Source organism: Mesocricetus auratus, unplaced genomic scaffold (genome assembly GCF_017639785.1).
Source record: "Mesocricetus auratus isolate SY011 unplaced genomic scaffold, BCM_Maur_2.0 Super-Scaffold_100006, whole genome shotgun sequence".
Lineage (NCBI taxonomy): Eukaryota > Metazoa > Chordata > Mammalia > Rodentia > Cricetidae > Mesocricetus > Mesocricetus auratus.
This window is the reverse complement of record NW_024429190.1, coordinates 41,126,219-41,136,457: the sequence shown is the minus strand read 5'-3', so window position 1 is coordinate 41,136,457 and position 10,239 is coordinate 41,126,219. Positions and strand designations below refer to the sequence as shown.

Below are 10,239 nucleotides of genomic sequence, written 5' to 3'. Positions count from 1 at the left end.
ACTTTATTTACCCTTGCTACTTTAGGATGTGGGTAAAATAAAAAGAAATAGTAGAATGAATCTATAGCTTGGGCTGTGTTTCATGCTGGCTCACATGAGAGCAGCAAAGAGAACTTGCATATTTGTTCCTGTGCATCTTCCAAGGAGCAAGGAACAAACACTATTAATAGAACAATTAACTCACTTCCAGCATGAGTGTACCATTTTAATTTTAGCTTTTGGTCGCAGATGTTATGTTTTCCCGGTGTTTCTGTGCTGAACAACAAATAAACTCAACAGGTCTGCCAAAAAAAGGGCATTATGTGTAGGGAGAGATCCACATACCCATAGTACTGGTGTACAGTTATGGCATATTGCTCATATGTGTTGCCATGATCATTACAAATACCAGTGTGGGAAATGCAGGCATGAAGTTGTCCAGAGTCACCAGAGGACACATTTGAAAGGTCATCTAAAGACAAGTTTATGCTTCCTGTAGGAGACCTATTAAAAGATTCTCCAACCACATCATCTGATCCTCTGAAACTAGGATCTTTTAACATGTCAAGCTCAGCTAACATCCACTCATAGAGTGCATTCTGCTTGAAGGACAGATGAAGCCTTTTATCCCATAGCATCAATTCATATACCTTTCTTTGAATGTCATCAAAGATTTCTGGAGTTGGAGCTTCATGATTAAAAGTATCTTCTTATTTTGCGACTAAATAGTCATCAACAATAACTCTTGATGTTATCTTTTCAGATAAATATTGTTTATAGATTCCAACAGGAGCTGCTCTTAATAGACCTTTGGTTTGGTTTGTCTGATGTTTTCCATCTCTCTGATTACTTGATAAAACATCTAGCTGCTGTTGAGCTGTAACCTGATATCCTTCCACCATCATCCAGAAGAAGAGAAGTGCTTGACCTTCAGTTTGCTGCATGTAATCCACAAAAAACTGTAGTGCAACATTGTTTACAAGAATGCTGCCCAGGGGAACTGTACAAAGCTTCCCAAAGTTTGCTACTAGCTTCACAGTATTTATTTCTTTGGCTAGCTGTAACTACCGTATTCTTGAGTCCTGTATTTTTTTACACATATTAAGCTATTTATTTGATTCTTTAATAGTGTTAATATCATCCCCAACTGCATCTAAAGATCTAAGGTATTGGAGTTCTCCTGATGTCTTATCTCTGACTGCTTCTAATTCTCCAATATTGTCACTTAATTTAATAATGTTCATAAAGGTCTCATGGTTGCAATTTGAATCACAGATCATCCATATGACATATTGATTAATATAATCAGGATCACTGAGTTGATTTATTAATGGAAGTATAATTCCCCGTGCAAGGATTTCCCTGACAAAGTGTCACATGATCTTGTTCTGGAGATCTCAGGAGGCAAGAATACATATAATAAAACCTCACACAAATCCCTTAGGAATCCTTTTTGGTCTTTGGGAAAAGTGCACACTAGATGCCGGCAAAGTCCTTCTTCATTTCACCTTCAACTTCAAAAAAGGCTTCTACCATATCCTCTGCTGTACCTTTTCCTTGATCATCTTCTCTGTTGTTCTTTGTTAAGCCTTTCTGAATACTCGAAGGTGAGTGCCAAAATCATCTACAATGCGAGTATTAAAATAAGGCTGCCAGTTGACATTAACATTTGTGTATTCCACAGAGAACAAGGAATTTCCTAACAGCAATCTTCAAACACTTCAGAAAGAAAATGGGGCTCTACTTCATCGATTCCACCTGATCCGACTTGATGCATTTGATCTGACAAGTACTACCCTGAAACTTGTTTGAGACTACATCACTCTACACAACTCCAGACTAATTAACTGATATGGTGCACCTTCTATTACCTGGCCTGAGCCTCAGACAAGAGCTTCAATCAACATTAGAACTTAAGTCAGAACTTCAATCAAGTATCTCCCATCAAACAGAGAATGAGTACAAATGTTTTAACCAGTCCACTTGAGACTTTCACTACACTAATATTTCCTTCCTACAGGATCACATGAGGTTATCATCATCCCATTTCAGCAGAAAGCAATTCTGAGAATATTATGTCCTCATTTCCCTACTGTTGACATTGTGCCTGTTAGAGTTCGTTTTCAATTATTTAGGGTTGGTATTCAAAGGAGGTGTTGAGACTTGAGCATCTCTTTCAGATAAGCTTAGGGTTTAGAGGGAATAGATATGTTTAGGATAGGATATAGGTAGATTATAATTTGTTTATCATCTTCAATGTATATATGCTTTATATATGCTTGAGACAATTCAGTTTTGTTCCAAGTCTAAATCTTTTCTTTAGACTAAAAGGGGAAATGTAGGGAGAGATCTTTGTGCCCATAGCAGTAGTCATGTCCATTTGGGCATGGTCACAAGTACGTAGAACGTACAGGGGGTGTATAAAAGAGCTAGGGGGAGGAGAATTAGACTTGTTCTTTTTTGGGTTCTGATTGTGTTCTGGTCACATCCCAGAGAGCAGCGTGCAGACCTTTGGTTCTCAACTTTCTTGGCTTCTCATGTAAGTGATTTCTCCCTTAATAAAGTATCTAAGGACATCCCTATTTTGTGTAGCATATTATCTTAGCAATGTCTATGCTTGTTTAATTTTATAGATTCAAAATGACACACTATGGAATCAGTACATCTACATGACAAGCTTGATGGCATCAAAACCTATTATACCTGACTCCCAAGTTTATTGAATTAATGTCTTCATGACGATTTGGCAGTGAGCAAGAGATTAAAAACCTGAAAGCAAAACACGTCAAAAGAACAGTGATTTCCTCATGATGCTTTCTTTTCCTGTTTCTCCCCTCATATTAACAAATACAAACAAGCCACAAAAGCAAAACATAAAGCACAAGTTCTTTCCTCCCCTAATACATTCCCTTTGCTTTTTACCATATCATTGGTTTTATCCCTCCACCAAGCTGTAAATATCAGAAAAGAACAAACAACCTTCACTTTCTTAGCAACAGTTCCCTTTGTAAACATTTGCAATCTGGTTTCTGCTTCTTAGAACACTGAGACTGTTCTCTTGACAGTAACCAATGCCTAGCCATAATTCCAGTGTTCAGTTCTCTGAAACTCCTCAGCTGTCCTTAGACCCTCTGCTGCATTTACAAATATCAAAATCTCTCTCGACTTCATCTGTCTCCTGCTTGTACTTAAATAATGCTGCAAGCTCAGAACGAGCTCTTTCTCAGTCTCCAATGTAAGTCTTTCAATGAGGCCTTAAGTTTCTTGCTTCGAATCTCTTTCCTGTTTGTCATTTTGTAGACACTGAATGGCTTCAATTCCTTACTAGCATCTTCAGATTTCTTTCCTCAGCCTCCAATTTTCTCTTGAGTTCCTATTTCCAATTATCAGCAAGCATATTATTTGAATTTGGATTAACTAGAACTAACTTAAAAACACCCTCTCCTTTAAAAACACCCCAATTAATACTCTACCACCAATTACATCACAGTATTAACATTAAAGCAATTCAGGATATGTTGGTCCATGCATGTAATCTCAAGACTCAGAAATTTGAAGCATGAAAATTGTTATTTTGATGCAAACCTAAACAGACTGTGATAGATATGGGAACCTTGGATCTGAAAACTGCACATATGTCTGTATATGAGTGCACACATACAAACTAAATAAAAAACATTCCTTTGTCTCCCTTTTCCTTTCCTTCTCCTTTCTTGTCTTGGTAATGGAACCTGGGGGCTTGTATAAGGATAGAAAGTGTTCTATTGCTGAGCTACAACCTAGTTATCATTCATTTCTTTTGGATTCTGTTTGCATTCATTCATATTTTCCCTTACCTGTGGTGATATCTTGTTTATTCTCTAAGAAATGAAGCTTGCATGAAGACCAGAGGGTGGGTCTCCCACCAACCCAATCCCGAAGAAACACTCAGAAACTTGATAGTAATTGTAATTGTTTGACCAATGGCTCAAGCATGTTACTGACTCACAATTAAATTATCCACTTAGTTTATTTTAAAATGATGCTTGTGGCTTGTTACCTCACATGTTGCTTCTCTAGAAGCTACAAGGCATGTTTCTGACTACCTTCTTTCTCTTCCTATCTTTGGATTTCCCACCTGGTGCTATTCTGAATGGCAAATGGCCAAATCAGCTTTATGTATCAATCAATAAGAGCAACACATATTGATAGCATATAACGGGACATCAATCATCATTTCTCCCTTACTGTCTATTTAGGAAGGAAGGCTTTAAGTTAAACACAGTCAAATTAATATAACAAAATAATTATCAAACAAGAATCCAGTAAATGTATTTAGTTTATTTGCATTTGGCAAAATTAAAGAAAACACTCTATCATCCATTATATCTTTGTAAATCTAAAGCTTTATATATATCATATTTTTCATAACTAAGAAAAACTATAGTTATCTATCCTCAACTCCATCAAAAATACCCAAAGGATATAGTATTACCTAAGTAAACAGGAAGAGCATTGTAAACAACTTCCAAAACACTAGAAATGACAGAGATATCTGGCTGCCTGGACAGTCACACAGTTCTTCTGTAACATTGGAGCATTCATCTTCAGTCTACAGGCCTAGCGTGTCTGGCAGACTTCTCAATGATGCAGGAAATTTGAAAATGTCCTGCCTAAATTGGCAGTTTGTCAGACATTTTTTCCTGTGTCCTGTGGAATGTCTGGGAGACTCTTTCATGAAACAGAAATTCTGAAGGACAGTCTCATGTTGTTTTGGCAAGTTCAGCAGTCACTTTACTGTGGATCCTGCATGTCCAATTTATGCATCATACAGTCAAGCAGTCCAGGCAAGGCCAGTTTCTTTGTCCATATAGCTAGCTTTTGTCATAAAGAAAACAAACTTCATATCAACTTTCTTCAATGCCCATCATCTTCATTGAAGTAGATTGGTGTTGCCAGTAGCAGATATTTCTCATTGTCATGAAAAGTCTAAGTTCTTAAACATATAGTTTGTAGTTCTTGGAAGGATTTGAAGATTACCTATCCATTACCTAAAATATATCTCTGTATATCTAGAAAACCTAGATAACATGTCTATAAGTTTGACTATTATAAATGACAATTTATATTTCTTAAGTATACATTACATTTTTAATGAGCTGCATAAATATGATATCTTTAAAGGGAGTAGAAATACCACATATAGTATAACAATGTTGGCCTTAATTTTGTATCAATAAACAAAAAATCCATACCAATATAAAGGTATTTATTTCTATATCACATCCCCCTTTTTTCTTTAGAAAGTGATTGACTATGACCATTTACCATTTATAACGAAGTCCCTGTAAATAAAAACCAACATTTATGAAAATATCTTAGGAATTTTGACTTGTTCTTTAGAGTATTTCCTGCTGATGTGGGCATTGGTAATCTTATGGGGATCCTTAGAAAATTTAGAATTATGGTCAAGTCCTGACTGTGGTATTTTGTGTGGTTAGTCCTTCTCAGCCAGTCCTGAGGCTGTTTTGGATGCTTGATCACCTGAACCATTATTTCAGGAGGTCTTGCTTGATCAAACCATATTAGACTGGAAGGAATCCACAGGCTCTTATCTTCTGTGGCAACAAAAACAGAACCTCTTTTCCAAAGCAGCATAACCTTATACCCAAATTTTGAAGATACCTTTAAAATATATACGTTGGTTTAGCTTAGGAGCTCTCACAATCAAATATCTCTCTACATAGCTCATTAACAGTCAAAAGTTAAAGAAAACACAATAGTACACATAATTCAGACTCTGTATTTTTTCCACATTTACATGGCCCATTATATGTGTATTTTTCTCTGTTTTCTTTTAAGGACTCTAGTTTATTATCCTTAAATTATTCTTTTCATCTATTACTCTAAATTATATCCTTTCTTCCCCAAGCTCATGCATATTTATCAAACACACGGTGATGAATTTAGAAACCTTTTTTGTCTGAATTTATTTTCATTGTGTATCTATAATCTATTTTTTCATTTTTTATTTGAATTAGAAACAACTTGCTTTATATGTCAATCCCAGGTCCCACTCCTTCCCCTCCTCCCCTGCCCCCCCAACCTCCCAATCTCACCACCTCATTTCCCTCCCTTTCCCTCCCCAGTGTTGTGAGGCCCTCAGTGGGGGATCTCCAAAACCTGTCATATCATCCTGGGTAGGGCCTAGGCCCTCCCTCATGATTCCAATCTAAGAGAGCATCCCTCCATGTGGCATGGGCTCACTAAGTCAGTTTGAATGCCAGGGATAAATACTGATCTAGTAACTAATGACCCAGAGAATCCTAAGGCCTTCTCAGGGAGGTCTGGATCAGTCCCCTGCTGGACTCTCAGCCATCAGTTTAGGGTCCATGAGCTCCCCCTTGTTCAGGTCAGATGTCTCTGTGGTATTCACCAGGCCAGTCTTGACCCCTTTGCTCATCACTCCTCCCTATCTGCAACAGGGTTCCAGGAGTTCAGTTCAGTTTTTAGCTGTGGGTATCTGCCTCTGCTTCCATCAGCCAGTGGATGAAGGTTCTAAGATGGCGTATAAGGTAGTCATCAATCTCATTATTGGGGGCGGGCATTTAAGGTAGCCTCTCCACTATTGGTTAGACTGACAATTGGTGGCATCCTTGTAGCTCTCTGGAAATCTCCCTAGTGCCAGATCTCTCCTCAAACCTATAACGGCTCCCTCTATTATGGTATCTCTCCTTCTGTTTTCCTCTGTTCTTCACCTGACTCAACCTTCCTGCTCCTCTCCACTCCTCTTCTTCCCCTATATTTCTCCACTCACTCTCCCCTCCCTCAGGAGATCCTTTCCCATTCCCCTTCTCTGAGGTAGCATGTTTATCTTTGTGTGACTGAGTTACCTCACTCAGGATGGTTTCTTCTAGTGATATCCATTCGCCTGCAAATTTCAAGTTTCCATTGTTTTTATTCCCCCCCCCGCTGAGTAGTACTCCATTGTGTAAATGTACCAAGTATTCCCTTTTTTAAAAAAAACAGGAGAGTTTTTAAAGTGTTTCATGGGAATGGCTAGGACTCATGCAGCTGCCTTGGTTATTGGCTTTGCCTTGAAGCAGCTCTTGGAGCCATGCTGACAGCCCCAATCTCGGACACATTGGGTCCTTGCCAGCACTAAGCAGCTTCTAACATGATGTCTATAAGCCTTTTTTGCATGTATGAATAATTGTTTGTTGACTCCCCCTGGGAAGTCTTACCCTCTCAGTAAAGTTGATCAGGTGCGGTGGGGGAGAAGTGGGTAGCAGGGGAAGGAAAGGAAGACTCCTGGAACTGGTATGTAAAATGAGAAAAGATTGTTTTTTTAAATAAAAAAAGCTAAATCTGTCCCATAGCGCATGGCTGATTAGAGTCTCTGTACTGAGTCCTTTGTGAAATTTCAGAAACCCATGCAGAGCATAGCTCCTGGCCACTGGTGGCCACTCCATCTTACAGGTAGCTAAGTTCATTGTTGCTGGCATGAGACTGAGAGAGTAGCAGTCTCAGTGCAGCTCTATTTCTGTGTGTTCAGAACTCTTTTAAAGCTATTTTAGGTCTTATGCAGATCCATGCCCCATGTTGAGTGTCATATGTAAATGGAGGTTTGTCTCCTTGGAGCAGCCAGGCAATAGAGCTCTTTATGATATCCACCGACTGAAAAGAGACCAAGTTCCTGCTTCATGCCATCTATATCCCTCTCTCTACCCAGCCATCTCACCTTCTGTCTGTATAGATCTCCAGACCTCTATTGTTAGCTAGTGGCTAGCTCTATCCTCTGATCTTCAAGTGAGCTTTATTTGTTAGAATATAAGCAATATATCACTGCACATCATCTCCTTCCCTCGCTCCCTCTTTCTCTCTCTCCCTTCTTATTTCCCCCTCTGTCTACACTCCCTCTTTCCTACCTCCTTTCTTTCTCTGTCTTTCTCATCTTCTCCCCTCTTCCATTTTCAATGTTTCTTTGTATGTCGGACCTTAAAGTTCTAAACAGCTCAGTTGCAATAGTTTTCTAGCAGTGAGACAGCATTTCCTCCCTTTTATTAAGAACAGAGTCCTCCCCCAGACACAATATATCCTGATTACAGTTTCTTTTCCTTCAGCTTCTCCCAGTTCCTACCCATTTCCTCCTCAGTCTGAATCCATTCCATTTTTTGTCTTTCATTAGAAACCAAAGAGCGTCCAGACGTTGCCTTGCTGAACAGGGATGTTTTGGCTATCCTGGGTCTTTTGTTTTTCCATATAAATTTGATTATTGTTCTTTCAAGGTCTGTGAAGAATTGTACTGGGATTTTAATGGGGATTGCATTATATCTGCAGACCCCCCCCAAATTTGGGTATCAGTGAGAAGGACTAGGTAATCTATGAGGCCTTGGGTAGTATTTATCCCTGGAGTACAAATAGACTTTGAATGCCCATGCCACAATGTGGGATGCTCTCTCAGCCTGGACTCTTGAAGGAGGGCCTAGACCCTACACTGGATGACATGACAGACTCTGGAGATCCACCATGGAGGGCCTCACACTCCCTGGGGACTGGAGTAGAGATTGGGTAGGGGACTGGTGGGGGGTCTGGTGGGTAGGGATGGGGAGGAAGGGAAGTAGAGGGAGCTGTGATTGACATGTGAAACAAGCTTGTTTCTAACTTATACAAAAAAAGTAAAAAATTGAAAAAAAAATAAACCAAATGACCTTTCCACTAATGTTGACATAATAAAATAAGATAAAACAATAACTAGTATATTGGAATAGGACAAAATGAAGGAAAACAAAAAAGAGAGAAGAAAACGAACTGCAGTGTAGGCACAAGAATGAGAGTTCCACTCATTTGTACATGTAGGAGTCCCATAAGAGCTGAAAGCCATTATGTATACTCAGAAGACTGGGTTCCTATGTGTGCAGACTCTGTGTGCCACCTCAATCTCTGTGAATTCATCTGAACTTTGACCATGTTAATCTCAACAGCCTTGTTTTCTTCTCCTCCATCCCTCTGGCTCTTAAATTCTTTTAGTCTCCTCTTCTAAAGGGATCTCTGAGCCCTGAGGAGAGGTGTTTAATGGAGACATGCCATTTAGAGCTGATTGTTACAAGGGTTATCTCTCTTACTCTCTCTCCTCTAGATGCATACATACAGCATGTATGTATATATGTATGTATGTATGTATGTATGTATGTATGGTCTGTTTATGAATATAGCAGAGTACGATTAGAAATCATTTTATTGCTATAATCGTTTTGTAGAACAGTGGTATTTGTAGAACAGATAGTCTCTGTTCTATCTAGTCTGAGGTTCTTGGTATCCCAAGCAGTGATGTGTTTCATCTTGTGGAGTGGGCCTGAAGTAAAATCAGGTATTGGTTAGTTCTCTTTATCCCCACAGCATATTCTGAAAGCATGGCACAATTGTAGATCAAAGGGTTTGTAGGTGGGCTGGTGTAACACTTTTCTTTCGGTAGTGTTCAGAGTACCTTGTTGCTCCAAAGAAGCTAGAATGCAGGAGTGAAAGTTGTATGTAGTCACCAGGTTGATGACCATGAGTTTAATGAGTTGGAAAGCAATGAAGCCTATCCTGTGGGACAGCATTGGTATTGGTATGGAATTTTCTGAGCAGTGGGTCAGTTAGGTGCAATTAAACTTGGGAGATAGCCTCTTTCCTGGTGATTGATTAGTGTGACTTTGCTCACATTTTCTCCCCATCTCTTCCTACTTTCATTCTCGCTACTTCTTTCTTGATTTCTTGTTATTTCTAGTGTTCGTGTGAGGTGAGTCAGCATAGAAACAACTCAGAAACTCATCAGAAAAATGTCTGCCCCATCCTAGTCAGGGCAGCACTCTTCTCCTGTCGGTAATTTGTGGCAGGTACTTTCAGGTAGGAAGGGAGATAAATAAGGCTGAACTAAAGCAGTGTTGAGTGCAAGCTGAGTGAGGGTGAATCTGTTTTTGAAGGTACTTGTTGGGGACAAATCTTAGACTCACCAGCTCATATTAGCATATATACACTGAAAGTTATAGTAAATACAGTCTACATCCTTACATATTGTCTAAAAAGGCCACCTCTCAATTAGGGCATGTATATACCCATTCCTAACCATTGGAGCAGCTTCCCCTTTATCCCAAACTTATAAAAGAAACGGGGAAAGGGCAATTCATGGAGGTCTTACCATATTTTCCCTGGTCATCTCCATTACTTTGGGTGTATTCTATGATTTTATATCATTTTTGATGTTTAGAGAAGGTTTTAATGTTGGCTAAGAAATTGCTG

At 39.1% G+C, this 10,239-nt stretch overlaps 1 pseudogene; it reads right to left on the bottom strand.

Moving 5' to 3' along the window:
* Nucleotides 1-272: 272 nt before the first annotated feature.
* LOC101838861 lies at nt 273-9,512 on the bottom strand (annotated as a pseudogene).
* Between the last annotated feature and the right edge of the window lie 727 nt (nt 9,513-10,239).